Source organism: Podarcis melisellensis (genome assembly GCF_964234715.1).
Source record: "Podarcis melisellensis genome assembly, chromosome: 4".
Classification (NCBI taxonomy): Eukaryota; Metazoa; Chordata; class Lepidosauria; order Squamata; family Lacertidae; genus Podarcis; species Podarcis melisellensis.
The window spans coordinates 29,414,656-29,437,055 of record NC_138531.1 but is presented as its reverse complement, the minus strand read 5'-3'; the positions used below and the strand labels follow the sequence as shown (position 1 = coordinate 29,437,055).

The following is a 22,400-nucleotide window of genomic DNA, read 5'->3' as shown; positions in this document are numbered from 1 at the left end:
TGTATGTAGTAGATGTTTTCGCTCCTTCCAGTTGTGCCAAAGAGATCAGCAAGAAACAGGCAAGGACTACCTAGATCATGACCATGATGGAATTATTTCTTCATTGAGATGGAGGGGGAAACATCTATGACATTTTCATTAGCCTAGAAGGCAGAAACATCTGGTTCCTTGGTTCAGCTCATCAGCAGGAAAGCCTGTAGCTGATTAGACCGTCTCTCAATAGTAGGCGTTACTACAGTCAATGGGAATTACTAAACATGGTTTCAGGGGACTGGCGTTAATTTGGCTTGCCAAAATAATATGCAATTTTTTAAGGAGTGTGTGTTAATTAGTTGTATAATTTGATGTGATGTGATTGGGTTCACACAAAGAAAAACAGAGCAGAGTTTTCTATTAGTATATGCTGTGGAAGAATTAAAAGGTGCCACTTAAATTGTGCACAGTTTGAATTTTCAGCACTGAAAGGCCCTAGTTCATGATCTAATTACAATAGGATTCCATTTCTCAAAAGCTAAAAGCCTTTTATTCATATTTTTTTTTCTTTAGAAAAGATGTATTAGTTTGATTACCGTGCTATTAATTCCCATCCTGTTATCATCCTGTCACAAATTAAGTCAATTTGGGTATCTTGGGTTTTGCTCCATTTTGTGTATTATCACATTTCCGAGTTAAGTGAAAATTTGAAGCTGGTAAAATTTAAAAGGCACACTTCGCGAAGATTCCAGCGACCTTACAGTGTCTACCCTTTACTCATTTCTTATCAGCTTCTTCGGCGCTGACTGCATGCCAGGCACTTTGTGGCGAGATTGATGTTCAAGTCAAACATTTAAGTATGGAGACAGATTATTACATAGCATAGTTTGGAAACATATCATGTGCAGTTCAGAGAAAGTTAAACATGCCTGAACCCCGCTGAAATGAATGGGTGTGAAATCCTTACCTTTGCAGATGGATTTCAATGGACCTTAACTTTCTCTGGATTGTGCTCAGTAGAAAGGTAAGGTAAAGGTAAAGGGACCCCTGACAATTAAGTCCAGTCGCAAACGACTCTGAGGTTGCCGTGCTCATCTTGCTTTACAGGTTGGTGTTTGTCCACTTCCGCTGACAGTTTTTCCAGGTCATGTGGTCAGCATGACTAAGCCGCTTCTGGCAAAACCAGAGCAGTGCACAGAAATGCCATTTACCTTCCCGCTGGAGCCTATTTATCTACTTGCACTGCATGCTTTCGAACTGCTAGGTTGGCAGGAGCAGGGACCAAGCAGCAGGAGCTCACCCCATCACGTGGATTTGAACCGCCGACCTTTCAATCGGCAAGCCCAAGCAGTACGGTGGTTTAACCCACAGCGCCACCCACGTCCCAGCAATGCTACCTTGACAGTAGATCTGCAGATCAAGGGAAGCTCTTTTTTAAAAGTTCTATATGATAGAAGTTCTTCTTAGCCCAATGCCTCAAAACTGTGTCAGGCAGCTGGTCTTCCGCTGAATCCAGATCCTGGGATTTTTTTCTTTATTTGTTTTTAAATGGTCACATATGGGAGTGACCATATGACCACGTAAGAGTCAAAGGCAGAAAGAAGTCCAAATGAACTCTGTCCATCATGATGTGGGAACGTGAAGATGATTTGTGCAATATCTATGAAATTTGGCATAGAGAATCAATCTGATAAGAAGTATAAACTGCATTTCATATAAATTTGATGTAAGATGGCTGAATTCTATCACTTCAGCTCTCTTGCTTTGAACTATAGGCATCCCACTGCCTGGGACTGTCTACACATTCAAGATCAAAACATACCTTCAGTTTCCCCTTCTGCTGGTTTAGATTATGTCAAAATTCAAGGGTATTTCCAGGGCATATGGAAATATCTTCAGTGGTATGGTGAAGATCTGTTGTCTATTTTTTAAGTTATAATGTTCCCAAGGTTTAAAATTAGAAGTACTGTATTTTGCTGGCAACTAGTGTAACACATGTCATGTAGCCGTTCTCTGTCTGATGGGCAGAGAAATTGCTACTGAACTTAGTAGGACTTGCATCCATATATTTCACTGGATTTAAGAGGGGAAATTTGGTTCAGTTAACATTTAAAGGTGAACCTACCTGATCGGCACTTCCTGAAACAATACACAAACCAAAACAGAGTTGTTCTTCAAAATTTGCACTTCTCAGTATTTTGTAGTGCAATTCTTCAGCCCAGTGATGCTTACAAAAATGAATATAGCAGTGTAAAGGGGGGCATAAAAGTGCATCTGTTAGTGAAAATAACAAAAAAAATGCATTATATTAAGGAAAATTGCATATAAAAATGCATTTATTAGGAGGAATTCACACTAAAATGCAGATGAATACCCACTAATTGCACAAATATTAGTAAGTGACCCATAATGATTAATAACCAAAATGGTCTTCTTGATCCAGAGTAAGTATCTTCAAGGATACACAAACACTGATTTGAAAGTTTACTTTGAAACAAGGGGGAGTGTGTTTGCCTTTAGGTAAAACATTTAAGGGGGAAAACTGAAGGAAGAAAACCAAACACTATCATAGTCTTCCCTTTGGAAGTTATGAACTTCAATAAAGTCTTAAAAGAGATGCCACTGTCCTGGAATGCTTTAAATAGTTCTGAAGCTGGACAGGAAATTTTCTCTGTGGGATGCTGATTTCAAAAGGTTGTATGATATAAACCATTATTTGATGGTATGCTTATATAATCTGTCACATTTAGTTGCCGTATGCATTAGTCAGTTGCAGATTGTAAAAAAGAGTGGGAACATAATTTTTATCTTTATTAAAATAAGTCAAAGAATGATTTCTTCCAACACTTTTCCAGAAAATGGTGCTAAAATGACTAAAATCTGTACAGGGATGTGGATATGTGTGTATTTTATACCACCTAAGAGCTCCTGGTTATCAAGTAATCCAGCTATAATCTTTTGAAAATATGCCACTAATCGTGACATGCTAAAACATTCTTCTCCCTGTTTCTGACCTGTGAACCTTCTCACAGAAGAGGCTAGATTTTAAACCTTCATCACATGAAAGTCTCCAAAGTGATTTTCTTCAAACATTCCTTGATGTTTAGACCTTGAAGAGCACTACAAACCATGATTGACTTGACGCCACCAGATTCAGTAGCTTTGGAGTCTGCAAGGAATGTAAACTTTGTAAATGCAATACTTCGTTTTTGGAGCACATGCAAGAAGTATACAGTTGGGAGACAGCAATGAGCAGTACAATTAGTCAATGTCCAAAGGCCCATATGCAAAAAGCCAGGGGGAGGTAAGTCATGTGCTTAACCTGTATTTCTGCATAGCCTTATAGCTGTGTGTTTCATTGTGCAGGCTAATGTCATCTTGACATATATTTTGCATAGAATGAAATTGTTATAGTAATGGCCCTTAATTAAACAGTTAAGTAATACAATTAAAAGGCTTCCCCACCCCTGCTCATAAAGACTTGAAGAGTAATGAGGCAATAAGCTTCAGTGTATGGCAACATTTCCCATCTTGCCGTCTGAGTGTATGTGTGTGTGTGTTTGCCACAATCCGACACGGCAACTACAGAATCTATTCCTTACAAAATGGGCTTGGCCAGACCACAGGAAAATCCAGCCGATGAGATGGAGGAAATTTAAGCTAGTGAGAATATTTAAATAGCTAGTTTGAGACTATGAAAGCTGATATTTGCAAATGGAAGCTGTACAATAAAAGATTTACTGCCACTGTGAACATTTGCAGAGATCTCTCATTTCGTCCCATTGGCCAAAAAGTAGATCTTTTAAGCCTACGGATAACAAACAGACACCATGCTGACTTTCAAGCTGATTTTCGGCAACGATACCACAATCAGGGCAACAGTCGTCACGGCATTGCCGCAGGGAAGGGATTCCACAGCAGAGCTTGACTTCAATAACTGAATATGTGGCATAATTCCAATGCTAGGAGAAGTAATTATATCACATACTCATTAAGCCTTGATCTAGCTGCTGCTTTAAAAAGAAGAATCCATGGAAAGATTGAAATTTGGATGGCGTCCAAAAAATTATTTGTAACAAAACTCCAGGGCTGCTCAGATTTAATATGTATGTTCCTAAGAGCAATACCCAATGCTAGCCCTACTCAGGTTAGACTCACTGAAATTAAGGCTTAAGTGCAATAATTTTGTACTAGCTCTATCTGAGCTAATTGGATGTCACCTTTTACATGTTAAGATTATCTAATCCAGTAGATCCCTAATTATGGCTCGGCACCCTCTGAAATTGCTTGCGTCACTAGTGAACTCTTTTTTCTTGCTAGTACAGTGGTACCTCAGGTTAAGTGCTTAATTCGTTCCGGAGGTCCATTCTTAACCTGAAACTGTTCTTAACCTGAAGCACCACTTTAGCTAATGGGGCCTCCTGCTGCCGCCACGCTGCTGGCACACGATTTCTGTTCTCATCCTGAAGCAAAGTTCTTAACCTGAGGTACTATTTTTTGGGTTAGCAGAGTCTGTAACCTGAAGCATATGTAACCTGGAGCATGTGTAACCCAAGGTACCACTGTAATATTTTGCTCTCATTGTTTTGAAAAGTCCAGTACCTAGAACAGTACCTGTGTAGGCTCATGCACAAGATTAGCAGAAAGGTGGAAGCAGGAGCACTGAATCCAGTCCAGGACTTGACATGATCACTGATCTTCAGAACTGGGCTAAGTGCACATATCAGGATGCAGAAAAACTGTATGCACAGAATTGTTTGCATGCCTATTTCTTCTTGTGTCAAACTGTTCCTGTGGTGTACGTCCATAACTAGATTAGGGAGGTTATATTTATCAGTGACAATTTAAATATATGAAGATGTGAAAAGATTGTAAAAGTAAAATTAAATTGCAATTTCCCTGCAGTGATACACCTTCCTGGTGAGTGTTTATGCGCTTTGGGATAGCACAGTGTGACTGTGAAAGGGGCTGCCTCTGGAGCACCTTTGCATTGCAGGTGATATTCATTGGTTGATGTCCCATTGCATGATCTCCCTGCCACCCAATAAGAGTGAATGCTCGATCCTGGGTGTCATGTTACCTCCCCTAAGCTCTGTACAAACAAACCAGGTTGAATACTCAATAGACATGGTTGTCTGGGAGCAACATAACACAAATGTCCACCTTCCCTTAAGTATTTTAGAGTATTACTGTAAAAGTAAAATCTCAGTGGGTCGGTCCAATGAAACCTTCGTGTTTGAGATTGCTAATAAAATTGCCACATCCTTGGCATTAAGGTCCTATCATATTTCTTGCATTCTATCTCTAGGAAAAAAACAAGCCATATCATCTGGATAACACAGCTCCTCGTGACTTCTTGGAAGTGTTGATGTTTGTTAATTCACATTGAGGCATCTCCTGGGAAGTGTGCCAACCACTGGGAAGCATGTACCATATAGAACAATTGTTTCTGGCTCCATTTCTGCCTTGACACCTTTCCCTCAAAGCCTATGGCAAGCCAAGCACTCATTCATTCTGCAGAAGGTCACCCAAGAACTCAGAAGAAAAGGAAACGTGCCATTTTGGCTCTGCTCTTTGTTAGGGGGGGGTGACATGTTTCTTTTCATCATTCCTTTTCCCCCAGCCCTCCCAGTTCCTCTGTCCTCCTGCTCTGCAATGGATGGGAGCATGGGGACCTTTGTTATCAACACCTCTGCACACCTCCCACTGGTCTCTTCACACTGCCGTTATTTCTTTGATGGAAGGAGACCACATATGTATGTGTATAAATGAAGAGAAGAGCTGATTTGCACGGCTCATCCCAGAGATAGTGTTTTATGCATGCTGCAGAGTCCCAGAAATTATCTGTGCTGCCCTCTGATCTTGCAAATCCCTTCAGCTTGACACAAATCTGACAGTAGGAGGAACAGCAGGAGAAGATCGATGCAGTAGGAGAAATGGGTGCCCACCAAACCATTTGGCAGCATACTCATATAAGAAGAAGAGTTTGGATATGATATCCCACTTTATCACTACCCTAAGGAGTCTCAAAGTGGCTAACAATCTCCTTTCCCCCACAACAAACACTCTGTGAGGTGAGTGAGGCTGAGAGACTTCAGAGAAGTGTGACTAACCCACGGTCACCCAGCAGCTGCATGTGGAGGAGTGGGGAATCAAACCCGGTTCACCAGATTACGAATCCACCGCTCTTAACCACTAAACCACACTGGCTCTCTATATAAGCAGCTGAAGGGAGATGCTCCTGCACCAGAGTTTGAAACCAGGGCCAGTTGTTTTGTATCCTATTCTCAACAGGCCTATGGGTCTTGGCACTCGCCCTTCCGTGGCACTAGTTATGAGCTAGGCTTATGAGGTTTAATGCATACAAAAGAGCCCAGGCACTGTTCTACCTGATTTATTCCTTCTCTTTTTAAAAAAATAAAATCTGCAGTTCTTTTCTTTTGCTCCCATTTTTTCGTTTTTAGCTAACCCCAAAGTTTATTTCTGTATCCAGAGAGAGAGAGAGAGAGAGAGAGAGAGAGAGAGAGAGAGAGTCAGAGTCATGAGCAGGACTGAGAGCCAAGTTAGAAGTGGTGTCAATTTCTTGAAGACAATTAACGTATAACATCTTTTGTTCTGTAAATAACACCACCACTCTTGCAGGGAGCAATTGCCACCACCAATCCAAGCTTTACTCAGATGGTGGCCCAACCATGACTGGGGAAGGGGTGCACTGCACACATACCCTTTCTTTGGTCCATCCCTCACATCACATGTGTCAAAAATGGCATCAAAGTTGTAGCCTATTTGGTGTGTTGGATGATGACCACTGGATTTATATGTTGGTTGGTTAGTTGGTTGGTTGCATTTGTGTCCCACTCTACTTTCCAAAAGAGCCCAGTGCAGAAAACATCAAAATGTTAAAACACTATAATTTAAAATAAAAACAACAAAAACTTTAAAGCTTTTAAAAACAATTAAAAACCACCTAATCCTTTTAGACCATGTAAAACCTTTGTAAGACAATTACATACCCTTATATTTACCAATTCCAATGTTGCCGTGGCCAGTATCTCTCAACCATCAAGTGCCTGGGTAAACATGAATGTCTTTAAATTCCTCCTGAAAGTTAACAATGAGGGAGGCAATTGCACTTCACCAGGGAGGGCATTCTAGAAATGAGAGACCACTGATGAGAAGGCCTTGCCACAGGTCAAGGCCAAAGGATAACAGCCAAAGATGGCACCACCAAGATGGTTGATATTGGTGGAGTCACTCCTTTAGGAACTTACTGTAGGTCCCAGGTCACTTAGGGTTTCTACCCAAGTACTATCACCTTAAATTAGGCTTGGTAAGTCACCAGCAGGGACGCAGGTGGCACTGTGGTCTAAACCACTGTGCCTTGGGCTTGCCGTTCAAAAGGTCGGCGGTTCAAATCCCCACAATGGGGTGAGCTCCTGTTGCTCCTGCCAACCTATCAGTTCAAAAACATGTCAAAGTGTAAGTAGATAAATAGGTACCGCTCCGGTGGGGAGGTAAACAGCATTTCTGTGCGCTGCTCTGGTGCTGGTGTTCCATTGCGCCAGAAGCGGCTTAGTCATGCTGACCACATGACCAGAAAAACTGTCTGTGGACAAACACCGGCTCCCTCAGCCTGTAAAGCGAGATGAGCGCCACAACCCCAGAGTCGTTCATGACTGGACTTAACTGTCAGGGGTCCCTTTACCTTTACCTTTAAGTCGCCAGCAGCCAGGACTGGTGACACATCGTCCCATCACACTGTCCCAGTTACCAACCTAGCAGCTGCATTCTGCCCTAGCTGCAGTCTCTGGACCATCTTCAAGCACAGCACTGCACCCAGTGTATTACAATAGTTAAAGCAGGAGGTCACCAGAGCACGGACATATGATGCCAAGCTATCCTGGCCCACTGCCGTAGCTGGCAAACCAACCATTAGGAGCTGCCATCTGGGGATGTGGACATTAGTGTCACGTAGCTGTATCTTTCCATTCATCATCATATAAAAGTAGCAGAGCAACAAAAAACAAATGAATGCTATCAGACCTGGGGGAACAAAAGGGTCTCCACCTGCTGCCTAAACAACAACAACATGGGCATCAGGAGATACACTGAGAGTGAAGATTCCCAGAACCTGAGCACGAGAAGGTATCTCTGCTCCCTATATCCCTCCTTTTTAAAAAAATTTTTATTGCCAAGTAGGGTAATTCATGCACCTTTGCTTTCAGGCTTCTAGAATTTGCACATAAACTGTACACTATGGCCCCTCTTTACAAACTCATTTTTTTTGAATGATCTCTCCTGTGACCTTTTAGTCTTCTTCTTTTTATTCGCTCCCATTCGTTTCCATGCGTTCATTGTCACATTCTCCCCTGTCCTCCATTTGGAGTTCACAGAACATTTAGAATGTCATTCCCAAGGGATGATTTCTCCTGAGGCAGATGCCTCCCAAACCAGCACCTGTCAGCTTCCTGCCAGAAGTTAATTTAAAAGCTGCTGTGCAACCTTTGTGATTTTAAGCACCAGCAGTCTGGTTCCATTACAGTTCGAGTGGAGCCCATCTCCTTTGTACAGATTCCCACCCCTAGCCCCTTGACCCAAAATGTTCCCAGAACCTGGCAAATCTAAATGGTGCCTCCTGAAACCATTAGCTCATTCATGCATTGAGACCCTAAGGCACCACCTGTCTATCTGGTCCTATGTGCCGTATAGATAGTATGTCTGAAAAATCTACTTTGCAAACCTGGATTTCTGAACCGTTCAATATTAAGCTTTCTCTCCAACGAGCAACCAACACAATGCAAACCAACTGCATCCCAAACAGAGAGCAGGCCAGAAGGTAAGCAGGAGATGCCATAACACAACATGTGTACTGTATCTTATTAAAGAATTGATATTGATTTCCGAGGAATAAGTTCAATTACAGCAGTACAAGTACAGGGCTGGTCACCTCGTTCCAAGGAAATGACAATGATAAACCCTAAAAGCAGTAGGCTTGCTTGGAAGACACATTCTCTCACGTTGAAAGATGACTTCTCTCTTAATTCCAGATGGATGAGAGCCAACCACTTTGTTTTAGCAGTGAAATAAAGGTGCTTTGCGTATGCTCAGAGACACACACTCTGCTGTTGCCATTTCACAGGTCCCAGTTGTATTTAAAAGACTTGGGCCTTCCTTGCAGCTATGTGCTGCACTCAATTATCCACAGAGTTACTGTGGCTGAGAACCTGTGGTGGTTCTCAATGTGATCTTCTCTGTTCACGAACAATGTGCTCCTGAGCTCCTCCATGTAAGAAAAATGGGCTGAGCAACTTTGAAAATCCATAAATGACATGTTTCGGGTGCTGGTGTCACAAAGCCATTTTAGACAGAGAAGACAGGCTGGAACATTAAATGGTGGTGGTGTCTGTGTGTGTGTGAGACATGTAGACCACTAATCAAAGGTGTTAAGGCTTGAGACTGTTTTGTAAACACCGGCCAGAGTGAATGAAAGTAAAATGTGGAAAGAAGCGGTGATTTGCAAATACAACATGCACCTGAAACTTGATGCGATAATTTGCTGAAGCCACTGGATAAAGCTTTTAAAGGTTTTAAGAAGGAAACCTGGCCATGACTGCATATCAGTTCCGAGAACCCCTTCCACCTATAAAGTTCAACAATGGGCATGTTCACTCAGGAGTAAGCCCAGCCTGAGTTAAAGGGGACATTCTCAGATGCAGAAGATCGGAGGCCTCAGGAGATGCTAGTACACTTGGATGTCCATTTCAGAACCTCATCATTGGTGAGTTAAATCTTTCTGACAATGCCCACGTTAGTGCTTGCACCATGATAAACTTGACAAGAAATGTCGATTAATAGAACATCCCATGTAACTCCCCATTGAAGGGGGGCAGCCCTCTGGAATTTTGAGCATAATGGGCCTGTGTTTATTCCTCGAGCAACTGCATAATGTGACTGATTTACAGGAGTTTAACTGAAGTGTTAATCTGACAGTGACGGAGAGCGTCTCACTGGCAGAATCACTTACACTATCATATTAGTTGCCTCCTCTATTAAAGCCGTGTGGTCGATAATTGGAATGCTTTTATGTCTAGTGGTTCTGACAAGGCTCTCTTCAGGCCACAGATGGGCGGTCTGGCTTGCTACACAGCTGAACAGTGGCAAATAATTTAAACTGAGGAAGCATTGTTCTCCTTGTGCCGCAGGAGCAAGGGCAGTTCAAGGAAAAGTGAGCCTCCGCTCAGGCTACCTGCTGGCGTGTAGTAAAATAAGATGGACATGATACTGGGTCAGGAGTACAATTAAATCTATTTTGCACCAACGTGTTGGTGGACAGATGAGTTTCCACTTGGCAGAGCTTTATGATCTTTAAGGTAGACTGAACTAATAGATTGGTGTGGAGCACACTGAAGTTACTAAGGATGAGAAAGCAGGCAGCAGTACATTTGAACTACAGGTTTCTCATATGCTCCGCGTCATGCTGAGTTTTTATAGCTCCTGGCTTTCAAAAAGCTTGTTTCAAAGAGGTTTGCGCTAGACTGGGCATGCAGTTTTGCTCTGCAGATATTGTCGCTACCGATTTAGCGGAATGCAATTAGGAAGCCTAAATTAAGTGGTAATGGAGAACCAGCTCTTGAAACTGGGGTTTCCACGGCAACCGCTGCTTACAATACAGCCTTCAGTTAGTTTTCCCACTTTATCTGCAAAATGCACAATTGAGCTTTAAAACAGCTTTGTGCTGAAAAGCACCCTGTAAACAACTGTTTGCGAGGAGAGTTTTACACTGTCTTTTAAACACAACAAACTATCAAAGAACAGAAATCCTTGTTCTTGGCGAATAAATAAATAAATAATTCGCACCACGGAAAGTACTAAAAGCAACCCCCTAAACCCCCACCCCACCCCGAAAGAAAGAAAGAAAATATATCGGTTTCCTCTAGCTGAGCACAACCAGTTTCCCCTTTTTAGTATTCCCCTCCCCCTTAAAAATAGCATTGTAATTCCCTTTAATTTTAAGGGACGGGGGGATGTGTATCAAGCTGTTTATCCATAAGAGTCCTTTGACCTTTCCATGCAAATGTTGCCTTTCCGCTGCTTGCAGTTGTGTGCAGTTGTGTGAAGCTTCTCATATGGGTATCATTTGGTGATGTGAGGGGAAAGGCGTCAGGAAAATGTGTTCCTTTTGGATTCTTTTGGGATTCCTCCTCTCCTATTCCCTTTCCACTAATTTCCTCACTGTGGATCACGTTATTTCTTCTATATCCTGCAGAAAACGTTCAGGGTGTTACGATTAAAATGTTGCCGGCTGTTCGCGGTTCGGATATGTCAGGCCCCTATTGCATCAGTAGTAGTATCTGACTCCAGGACATTCTCTGTATTATAATACTTTCAATGGGAGGCTGGGAGTTTGACCTTCACAGTTTGAGTTTACCTTCAGCAATGGTGGTCAAAACCGTAGGAAACCTCATCCATTCAAAACAGTCTTGCACAGGGCTGACCTAGTGTTACACTGAGAGGAGCAGGTTTATTGAAATGTTGTTTTTTTAAAAAAAAAAAAGAAAAGGGAAAAAAAGAAAAAGATTCCAAGCCAAGTTGTCCTCAATAGGAATTTCTACTGTAATAGCTAGCTAATAAAGAGCAGGTGAAATTCAGAAAGAATGGGAAGTAATCATTTATTTTATGTATGTTATTTGCTTACTTATATTGTTTAAATGCCAAGCAACCTCCTTGGCAAAGTATCAATTCAAGACGGCATGCAATCTCTTAAGGTAAATTGATGTAACAAAACCAAGTACAATCAAAGAAGAAGCCAATTTTAAAAGAAACAAGCAGAAACAGAACTAAAAGAAACAGAGAGAAGAAAATTAACTTTGAAATGCCCACCAAAACGATATAGTTTTTCATACCCACTTAAAAGCAATCAGGAAGGGGCCCAATGAACTCATCTGGGAAGCATATTAATAATCTGGAGACCACACTGAAAAATTGGTACAGTGGAAAATCACCCCCAAGACCTAAATGATAAATATAATGGTTGTGCCAACAATGACTTCTTGGTGTATTTGTGAAATGTTTTAGCAGAAACACACCATGGGGGTTGGACTAGGTGATATGATTCTGTGACTTGCAAAAAAGAAAATGAATGCATAAATTCATTTGTGATGTATATTTGTTCATCATTTATTCTTCAGCTACCCAGATTACCAGTTTGCTTTAAACATGGCTTTTCAAGATGAGCTTGTGCGAGAGAGAGACACATCGATTATTCCGCTTAAAAACAACTGTCTAGGAGATGAGAGGAGAAGTTTGTGGAGTTGCTCTCTTGGTTCTTACACAAAACCTGCCGCTCTGGCCCCATCCCAAACGTAGAAGAAACGCAGAATGCCAGAGTGTTTGGGAGTTTCGCAGGGCATCTTGTTTCAACACTGCCTGCCTGTATTTTATCGGAGCACTAAAGGACACATTGGAATTATTTTCTCTTGGCACCGGCAACGCGCCGTGATGTGCGTGCCTTCAATTGCACTTGACAAATCTTCAGGGCAAGGAAAACGCTCTGGTGTAAGGGAATATCTCCGCCTCTTCCCAAAAAAAAAATGGCATTTTTCAGACCAAACATGTGTTCAATTGATTTGCTTTCTCCAGAGATCGCGTTTGAATTCGGGCCAGTGATAAGTCGGGAAGCAGAGCTGCACCAGAGGCCAAGCAGGGTCAGCGGTACTTCCGATGGCATTTCCTGTGCTGCAGGGGTCTCTGCCTAACTGTACAAATAGCTCCACATGGCATTCGGAGAGTGTGCCAGGGAATGTTATGATCGCATGCCAAGTGTCGCTGTCAGGTTCCCCTCCACTGCTGTGTGAGCATATCTGAGGGCTTGCAAGTGTGGGGCTGCAGCTAACGTACAGATTGAGTAAATACCATAACCCAAACAGGGTGGCTGGTTGGCGGTGGGTTCTCGTTTTGCTTTTTCACTGCCTCATTTGCATTCCGTAAGCCAGGCTGTTGTTGTTTTTATTAGCACCACTACTGAGCAGTTCACTACTGCGAGGATTTAATGGGTGAACTTGATACGTTTTGGATTAATTTCTATTCTCTCCCCCCCCCCCCCGACACACACACTCCTGGACACCATCACCACCTCTAAAGCAGAGCTCGCGTTTCATACCTTCTGACATTTCAATGCATTCTCTTGAAAAGATCTGACCGGCATATTGCCTACCCCTGCCATCCTGGACAAATTCTCAGGGTGGTGGCAAAACCCTAGGAAGGGGTGGTTGGACTGTAACATATGACCATAATATACATTTGGTGGGTCACAATTTGTTCAGGCCAGGTAAAGTTATGTACAATGGTTGCCTGCTCCTCAAAATATAGTCGTGAGGGCTTCCACGTGGTACCTGAGTGCAGTTGAATTGTATAGATCAGGCATAGGCAAACTTGGCCCTCCAGATGTTTTGGGAATAAAACTCCCATCATCACCAACTAACAGGACCAGTGGTCAGGGATGATGGGAATTGTAGCCTCAAAACATCTGGAGGGCCGAGTTTGCCTATGCCTGTATTGATGCATGGCGGCCCAACTTTTCATACCAAGGGGGCCACAAGAGCACTTCCACATGGGTGGGCTGCACACTACCTTGTTGTCCAGGGGACCAGCATGCCCAAAATTTGATACTCCCCCACAGCCCTTGTACTGCCCTCCCAAAGCCAGCTAACCAAGTTCACTGTGATCTTATAAGCATTTACCTCAGAGTAAGTACCACTGAACACAGTAGAGCTTACTTCTACGTACACATGTACATTACTGCAATGTCACTCTCAGTTTGTGTAACTGGGAATTGATTAAAAATGTTTGAAACCACTCCTCATGCTGCAATTCTAGAAGTATTTGAGGTGTACCCTATGCAGCTCTTTCAGTTTCAGTATAATACTGCTGCTAGCTCCTCAATGTCTCTTGTTGAGACAGAAGGCCTTGCTGATTGGAGCTGATGGGACTTGTCACATACCCTCCAAGTGTCCTGATTTTCCAGGGACAGTCCCGGAATTACAGAAGCCATTTTGGTTTTTTATTTGATCCCAGATTATCCCGGTTTTCCTTTTTCCTCTCCACCACGTCTTGGAGAACAACTAAAAGTGGTGCGTGGAAAAACAAAGTCCTGTTTATACTGATAATAAAATAATTGCACCAAATGAAGGAAACGTTGAAGCTGGCATACGAAGCCCTCCCTATACTTGTGAAGGAAAATGTCACCAATCCACTTTAAATTCTTTAATTGCAATGCTTCCACAGCCAGCCGTTTTTTAGGAAACACATGGAGTGTTTATTCCTTTATGGTAAATGGAGCCGTAGGACACCTACTCAGAAGTAACTCCCACTGTATTCAATGGAGCTGACTCCCAGGTAACTGGGTAAAGACTGGGCAGCCTTATATTGCAATTCTAAACATTTTCACTCAGAACCAATCTTATGAGGTAAGTTTGGCAGAGAGGTTGCAATTGGCTCAAGGGAACTGATGTAGATGACGTCTATGTGTGCGGTGAGATCAAATGCTGGAGAAGCTTCCTGATGTCCATATTTTCATCTGAGAAATGTTTGAGGGCATGCCTGTAGTCCTAAACATGTGGGGGGCACCAGGTTGCCAGTGGCTGCTCTCTCTATATTCAATTTTCAAAGCTACCCAGCAATGTCTTTAAAGTTAAGTAGGTAAATTAGTCTTTCTAATGAGTGTTATTCATTCCATTTTCATTTTGTGTAGTGTGAGCAAGAGTCTAATGTGGGATTATTTAACATAAATAAATAGTATTGGAAAGGTTAATACGAATTTAAGTACCGTCTGGCATTAACTTTCACAAAGAGGGGATGTATGTGTTTTTCCAAAAAAAAAAAAGAGATAGAAAAGAGCAGCTCTAGGTTTCCATTACATTCAGAAATGTATTTCTGTTCCTCCTTTTCCTTTCCAGGTGTGGCAAACAATCTTTAAAATAAGAACAATAAATGTGGTGGGGGTTTTTTAAGTAATGTGTTATTACTGCAATTAACTGTTCCCCTTTTATGAGGTTCTGTGCATCAGATTACATCTAATTGCCTCCAAACAATTTACTAGTGGGTTTCTTATAGAAAGTAAACAAATACAGTTTAACAGGCATTATTAGCCTAGTTTTTTCCCTTGCTGTGTTTTCTCTTTCCTTCAGTGTCAACCCCCACCCCACCCCCACTTTTACGAAAGGTAAGAATCATTAGGAATTCCTCTTAAAATCCAGCAATCTATGCATACTACTAAGGATCAATGCTTTGTAAGCTGGCTGGTGTTCTGCAATAAATTCTAGCTTTTATAGACTTTTCCTGGACCTGGTAGCTGCTAATGCCATAGAAATTGATTATTTGTGGTGTTTTTATCACTGCCTAAAATATCTAATTGCTTTTTTCTCCACAGACTTGGATTTCGTCTGCTTGATGCTTGACAATTAATGATGAGGACAAAGCTCTTGAGGGACAGATCTTGGGCCTCCAGAGGCAACATACCTGATCTGAATGAACAGATTCAAAATTTATTTTAGCTGAATTCAGAAACCCCATTTGCCTACCTTGTTGTTTAAATGGGCAGGGCACAGGCACAGGCACCGATCCGTTCTCTGCTCTGGCATTTCAGCGCTACAGTGGGAGCACAAGAAACTTCCAGAGAGCATCTCAAGGAAGAGTTGATATCTGAAATAAGGACAAGCACCAAAATATGTTGTGTTTTTATAGGTGAATGTGAACAGCCAACTTACCAAGAGAGAAATGCCAGGAAGATGCATGTTGCTTAAATATGTGTTAATGCAGATCAAGGTTGGTCTTACACAGTATTCTGTGGTTGATGTTCCTTCATCCCCAGTTACCTGTTAGTGGCAGATTAGTTCTCTTGATCCATCCATGTGCCACTGCTGTATTTTCTCACCATCGCTTTTGTTGTTGTTGTTGTTTAGTTGTTTAGTCGTGTCCGACTCTTCATGACGCCAGGGACCAGAACACGCCAGGCACTCCTGTCTTCCACTGCCTCCTGCAGTTTGGTCATACTCATGCTGGTAGCTTCGAGAACACTGTCCGACCATCTCGTCCTCTGCCATCCCCTTCTCCTTGTGCCCTCCATCTTTCCCAACATCAGGGTTTTTTCCATGGAGTCTTCTCTTCTCATGAGGTGGCCAAAGTATTGGAGTCTCAGCTTCAGGATCTGTCCTTCCAGTGAGCCCTCAGGGCTGATTTCCTTAAGAATGGATAGGTTTGATAGCTACCTCTGGTTTATTCTGTTCTGAAAAGTTTGGTCATAGTATGGTGGTGGTTTATTTACATAGGTTCTCACCGAAACAGCAGGTAAATATTTCACAGTTGAAAAGTGACATTTGATATTGTGAAATCTAGAAAGCGGTGGGGGTGGGTGGGAAGAGGTGGAAGAAAAGACAAGAAGGGAAGGAGTCTCTAGCAGCAAATCTGAAGGAATACCTTCTCTGCTCAACATCACCAGCCACAGTTAATTAATGCAGATAGGTTCAACAAACCACATGGAAAATATGGGGAAGATCTGCTTTACCTCACATGAGAATATGTGACCTCCCCAAAAAAATCACATAATGTTTGAAACCATGTAGTAGAAAACCATGAACCATTCAAAATGGTAGGTGGCCAAAGTGGCCATTTGTTTTGACTTTATATCACCCACTCTTATGTAATGTCCATATTTTGGTACACACATGTGATATGTCCATTTCCTTGTGTTTTTCCGTTGCCAAGGAAGAGAAGGTGTCCATGGCTTTAATATATATGCAGAAGAAGTAATTGTGGGAAAGGTAGATTCCTTTATCTCTGCATGACAAGTTCAAGAAACTTCATAAAGCCTTACCTGAAGCAGGAACAGTGTGGTGTGAGAGAATCCACAGGTTCTCACTTTAGAATAATTCTCATCAACACAGAGGACCGATTTGTTGGTTGGTTTGCTTGTTATTAAATTTATATCTTGCCCTTCCTCCCAAAGGAGGCCTGGGTGGTAAACAATAAGTGTGTGTGTGTGTGTGTGTGTGTGTGTCTTCAGTAGGAACCAAAATGACAATAAAGACGGTGCCTGTCTAATATTCAAGGGGAAGAGATTCAAAAGGGTTGCTGCCACAACACCAAAGGAACAATTCCTTCATTGTGTGATAAGATGGCGTTTGTAGGAGACCCTCACCTGTGGAGTGCAATGATTGATTGGGTATATAAGGGGTAAGATGATCTTTCAGATAGGGCTTTCTACACCCAAACCATCACCTTGAGCTTAGCCTAGTAGCGAAATGGCAGTGGTTTGAGCAGGGGCCCCATGTGGAATGTAAGGGTTGGATGACAACGGATGTGCATAACCTCTGAGAAATGTATGTAGAAGTGGGATCGAACAACCAAAGATCCATCAAAAGGCATGGCCACGTGGCCAAAAGTCTATTGCAGTAAAAACCCAGCATGAAAGTTGGCCAATGGATAGTGCAGAATGTGAGAAAACAGCAGGTTGGCAGCAGAAAGAGGCCAGCTTGGAACAATGAGGGCATGTGGGTGGAAGGAAGACAAGAGCAAGACTGATCAGGAAGGAGGGAGTGCGGGTGAAGCACTATCTCCCTGAGCTATTGTGGCTCAGCAGTAGAAAAAGGTTGCCCTCCCAAACCTTTCAAGAACTGTGGGTTTCATATGCTGAGGAAGGAACTCTGGATTTCCCTTTCTGTTGCTGCTAGCTGCTACCTTACACATTGCCTACCAACCTGTGTATTAAACGAGTGTGACCTTACAAATTACCTCAAATTATTGTGTGTATTTATATTTGTTAATAAATTAATGGGTTCATTCACAATCTAATTGTTTCTTGTATGATTTGTGTTTATTTTACTGTCACGTTCATGTGAAGTACCTATATTATGTTGGTGTCACTAATTTTGGGTGAATTCCCCCCCCCCAAAGACAACACTACTCAATTATGAAAATAGCTTCCTGATCCCATTAAGCACAGATAAAAAAAGATTAAGTGGCATTTTTGCTTTTTTTTTTTTTATTTGTGACAATACACATTAGGCACACCTATGATGAACTAATTACTTTAGTTAGATTTTTCCCCTATACAGAACAAGCTGGTTACTCATGAATAAGAGAAGGAATGCATTAAGCAGAAATATGTAATGAATGTAAGATGCTTTTTATTGTCCAGATCCCCACATGTGCAGGAGGTTCTCCATAGCAGTCCAATGGTCAGAGCTCCATAAACAAAGTGCAGCACATACAGATTCTCCAGTTCTTGGAGATGTCAGCAGATTTGACCTATCCACCTGGCCTGCCTCACTGTGCAATTTTGCAAAATGTGAGTGGGTTGAAATTCTCCCATTCAAACCATGTATCTGATCTTCCGTCTTCTTGAACCAAAACTGGGCAAGAGGAACTGCCGTCCTAGTTGAACAGGGATGTTTACAGTGCAGGACTTTGGGGTAGGAGTCCAGGGTATCCATTAAACAGAACAAGCAATGGGTTGGCTTGCCACATTTTGAAATTAGGAAAGGAACGCATATATTAAGTTTATAATATACAAAATTCAAGTTCCAAATACATGTTTCCATAAATCTAGTGGACTCCCCCCCTCTTCCGGACTCTGCATTCTCTGTAAAACCAAAACCTCAGCAATTTGTTGACTTATTTTAAACATAATATATATCTTCCATTTTATCGTGTTATCTGGTCTCTAGACATTTCAATCCGAACCCATTAATTTTTAGTTTCAACACAATAAAATTATTTCTTTACACCACTTCTGTCTTGTTGTGCCTTATTTACCAATTCAAAGATTTACCGATACTGAAGCTATAATTTCCTAGAGAGAAGCATTTTTTAGCATTCATACAATTTATAATGTTTTTTCAAATAGTCCTTAAATTTTTCCCAAACTTCCTCCGTTTCTTCTTCTCCCGAGTCTCGAATTCTGCCAGTCATTTCAGCCAGTTCCATATAATCCATCAGCTGCGTCTGCCATTCTTCCAATGTGGGTAGATTTTGTGTCTTCCAGTGCTTTGCCATCAAGATCCTTGCTGCTGTAGTAGCGTACATAAAAAAAGTTCTATCTTTCTTGTCCACCCTCTGGTCTACCATGCCCAGGAGGAAGGCCTCCGGTTTCTTGGGTAAGGTAAGTCTAAGCACCTTTTTTAGTTCATTATGTATCATCTCCCAGAAGGCCTTCACCTTCGGGCAGGTCCACCAGAGGTGTAGAAATGTCCCTTCCTCCTCTTTACATTTCCAACATTTATTATCAGACAGGTGATATATCTTTGCAAGCTTGACTGGGGTCATGTACCACCGGTATGTCATTTTCATAATATTTTCCTTCAGGGCACTACATGCCGTGAATTTCATTCCGGTGTTCCATAACCTTTCCCAGTCTTCAAACAAAATGTTGTGCCCCAAGTCCTGCGCCCACTTTATCATGGAGGATTTAACAATCTCATCCTGTGTATTCCATTTAAGCAGCAAGTTGTACATTCTCGAAATTAACTTAGATTTTGGCTCAAGCAACTCTGTCTCTAGTTTCGATTTTTCCTCCTGGAAACCCACTTTTTTGTCCGCTTTAAAAACTTCCTGGATTTGAGCATAATGCAACCAATCTCGCACCTTGTTTTTTAACTTTTCCATACTCTGCAACCTCCATTTATCTCCAATTTTTTCAATTATTTCCCAATATTTAGGCCAATGGGCCTCCATATTGAGTCTTTTACGTGCTTTGGCCTCCATCGGTGAGAGCCACCTCGGAGTTTTACTCTCCAATAAGTCTTTATATTTTGACCAGACCATAAAAATTGCCCTTCTGACAATATGGTTTTTAAACGATTTATGAACTTTAACCTTGTCGTACCACAAATATGCATGCCACCCAAAAGCATTATCAAATCCCTCCAGGTCGAGGACATCGGTGTTCTCCAACAAAATCCAATCCTTCAACCAGCAGAGGGCTGCAGATTCATAATATAACTTCAAGTCCGGCAGGGCAAACCCCCCTCTTTCTTTCGCATCTGTTAGTATTTTAAACTTTATTCGGGGCTTTTTGCCCTGCCAGACAAATTTAGACATATCCCTCTGCCATTTTCCAAAACATTCCACCTTATCCACGATCTGGAGGGCCTGAAACAAAAATAGCATTTTCGGCAATACATTCATCTTTATAGCAGCTATTCTACCCAACAAGGAAAGTTTCAGTCTTGACCATGTTTCCAAGTCTCTTTTGGTCTCTGACCAACATTTCTCATAATTGTCCTTAAACAAATTCAAATTTTTGGAGGTCAGGTACACCCCTAAGTACTTTACTTTTTTAACCACATTTAGTTCTGTTTCTTTTCTGAACTCCTCTATTTCAGTAGTTGTCAAGTTTTTTGCTAAAACTTTAGTTTTTTGTTTATTCAACTTGAATCCCGCCACCCGACCAAAGTCAGAAATTAATTCTAACGCTCTTTTAGTACTAGAGGCTGGCTCCTGTAATGTTAATACCAAGTCATCTGCAAATGCTTTCAGTTTATATTGTTTCTCTCCGACCACAATTCCCTGTGCCAACCGGTCATTTCTAATCATATTCAATAGCACCTCCAGGACTGAAATAAACAACAGAGGAGATAGAGGGCACCCCTGTCGTGTCCCTTTTTCAATTTTGAACTCCTCTGTCACCACGTTGTTTACTATCAATTTAGCTTTTTGTTCTGAATAAATTGCTTCTATTCCGTTTTCAAACCCCCGCCCTACTCCCATCCTTTCCAAATTTTTCTTCATAAACATCCAAGAAATGTTGTCAAAGGCTTTCTCCGCATCAATAAAGATCAACACCGCTCTTGTATTTGAGTTAATCTGTAAAAATTCCAAAATGTCAATGATGTTTCTTGTGTTATCAAATAAATGTCTGCCAGGGAGAAAGCCTGCTTGGTCCTTATGGATCACTTCATTTAATACTTTCTTAAACCTACTTGCCAAAATGTCAGCAAAAATTTTGTAATCCACATTTAGGAGTGAGATAGGACGGTAGTTTTTAAGTTGAGTTTTTTCAGTTTCTGATTTTAATATCAACGTGATGAAAGCTTCTTTCCACGTTTCCGGTGCTTTCCTCCCCTCCATAATCTGGTTACAAACTTCCAACAATGGTTGTATCAATGAATCCTTCAATGCCTTGTAATATTTGGAAGTAAGTCCATCAGGTCCCGGAGACTTGCCCAGTTGGAGGTTCTGAATGGCGCATTCAATTTCTTGGATTGTAATATTACAGTTCAGGGTTACTCTCATTTCCTGGGGTATTTTTTGTAATCCATTAGTTGTGACAAATTGGTCCACCTCCGAGCCTTTTTGTGGCCTTTGTGAATAAAGTTCTTTGAAATATCTCTGGAAACACTTTCTAATTTCCTCGGGTTTCTGAACCATTCTCCCTTCAATCTCTAGGTTTGTAACTGTGTTAAGCTTTTGTCTCTTTTTCAACTGCCAAGCCAACAACTTCCCGCACTTGTTAGCAGATTCAAAGGATCTTTGTTTCATTTGTTTAATTTTCCATTCCACCTCTTGATTTATCAGTTTCGAATATTGTGCCTGGAAAAACTTCACTTCTCTCAATACTTCCTTTGATTTAGGCCTGGATCTCAGTTTTTTCTCTCCTTCTCTTATTTTCTCCAAGATCTTCTCCTTCTTTTCATTCCAGAGCCTTTTTTTAATCGTGTTCTGCTGTATTAGAAACCCTCTCATAACTGCTTTACTTGCGTCCCAGATTGTTCTTTTTTCCACGTTTGTCTTTAAGTTTATTTCAAAATAATCCTTTAAAACTTTTTGGGCCTTCTTAACAATCTCCTGATCTCTTAACAAAGCGTCATTCATTCTCCATCTGAAAGATCCGGTTGTATTTAATCTCAATTCCATTCTCAAAACGTTGTGGTCGGAGCAGGTTTTTGGGCAGATTTCCGCTTTTCTAGTCTTAGGTGCCAGCCCTCTAGTTATCCATATTTGGTCGATTCGCGTCCATGTCATGTGGGCCTCAGAAAAGAAAGTTCCTTCTTTCCCTAGAGGGTTCTTGATCCTCCATATGTCAATCAAATCCAAATTGTCAGTCATTTCGAAAAAGGTTTTTGGTAGTCTGCCGTCTTTCGTTATATTAGCACTTTGCGACTTATCCATATTCACTGAGGCGACGCCGTTCATATCTCCCAACATGATAATGTTGTTGTAATCCAAATAGTCCAGCATAGTCTCATGCAGCTTCTTAAAAAATTCCGATTTTCCATCATTTGGGGCGTATATTCCTAGAATTAAAAACTTTTCTCCTTGTGTCTGAATTTCAATTGCCAAAATTCTACCCTGTTCATCTTTGAATACAAATTTTGGTGACAAGTTCTCCTTTGCATATATCACCACTCCTCTTTTCTTAACTTTGTCCGATG

General features: G+C 41.5%; 1 long non-coding RNA gene across 1 annotated transcript in view; it reads left to right on the top strand.

Annotated features, from left to right (window-relative positions):
* Positions 1-16,074, top strand: part of LOC309367872 — a 183,469-nt gene extending 167,395 nt beyond the window's left edge. The window contains exon 3 of the long non-coding RNA XR_014167406.1: positions 15,401-16,074. This is a non-coding gene — a long non-coding RNA (uncharacterized lncRNA). The remainder of the gene's footprint in view (positions 1-15,400) is intronic.
* Positions 16,075-22,400: the final 6,326 nt, after the last annotated feature.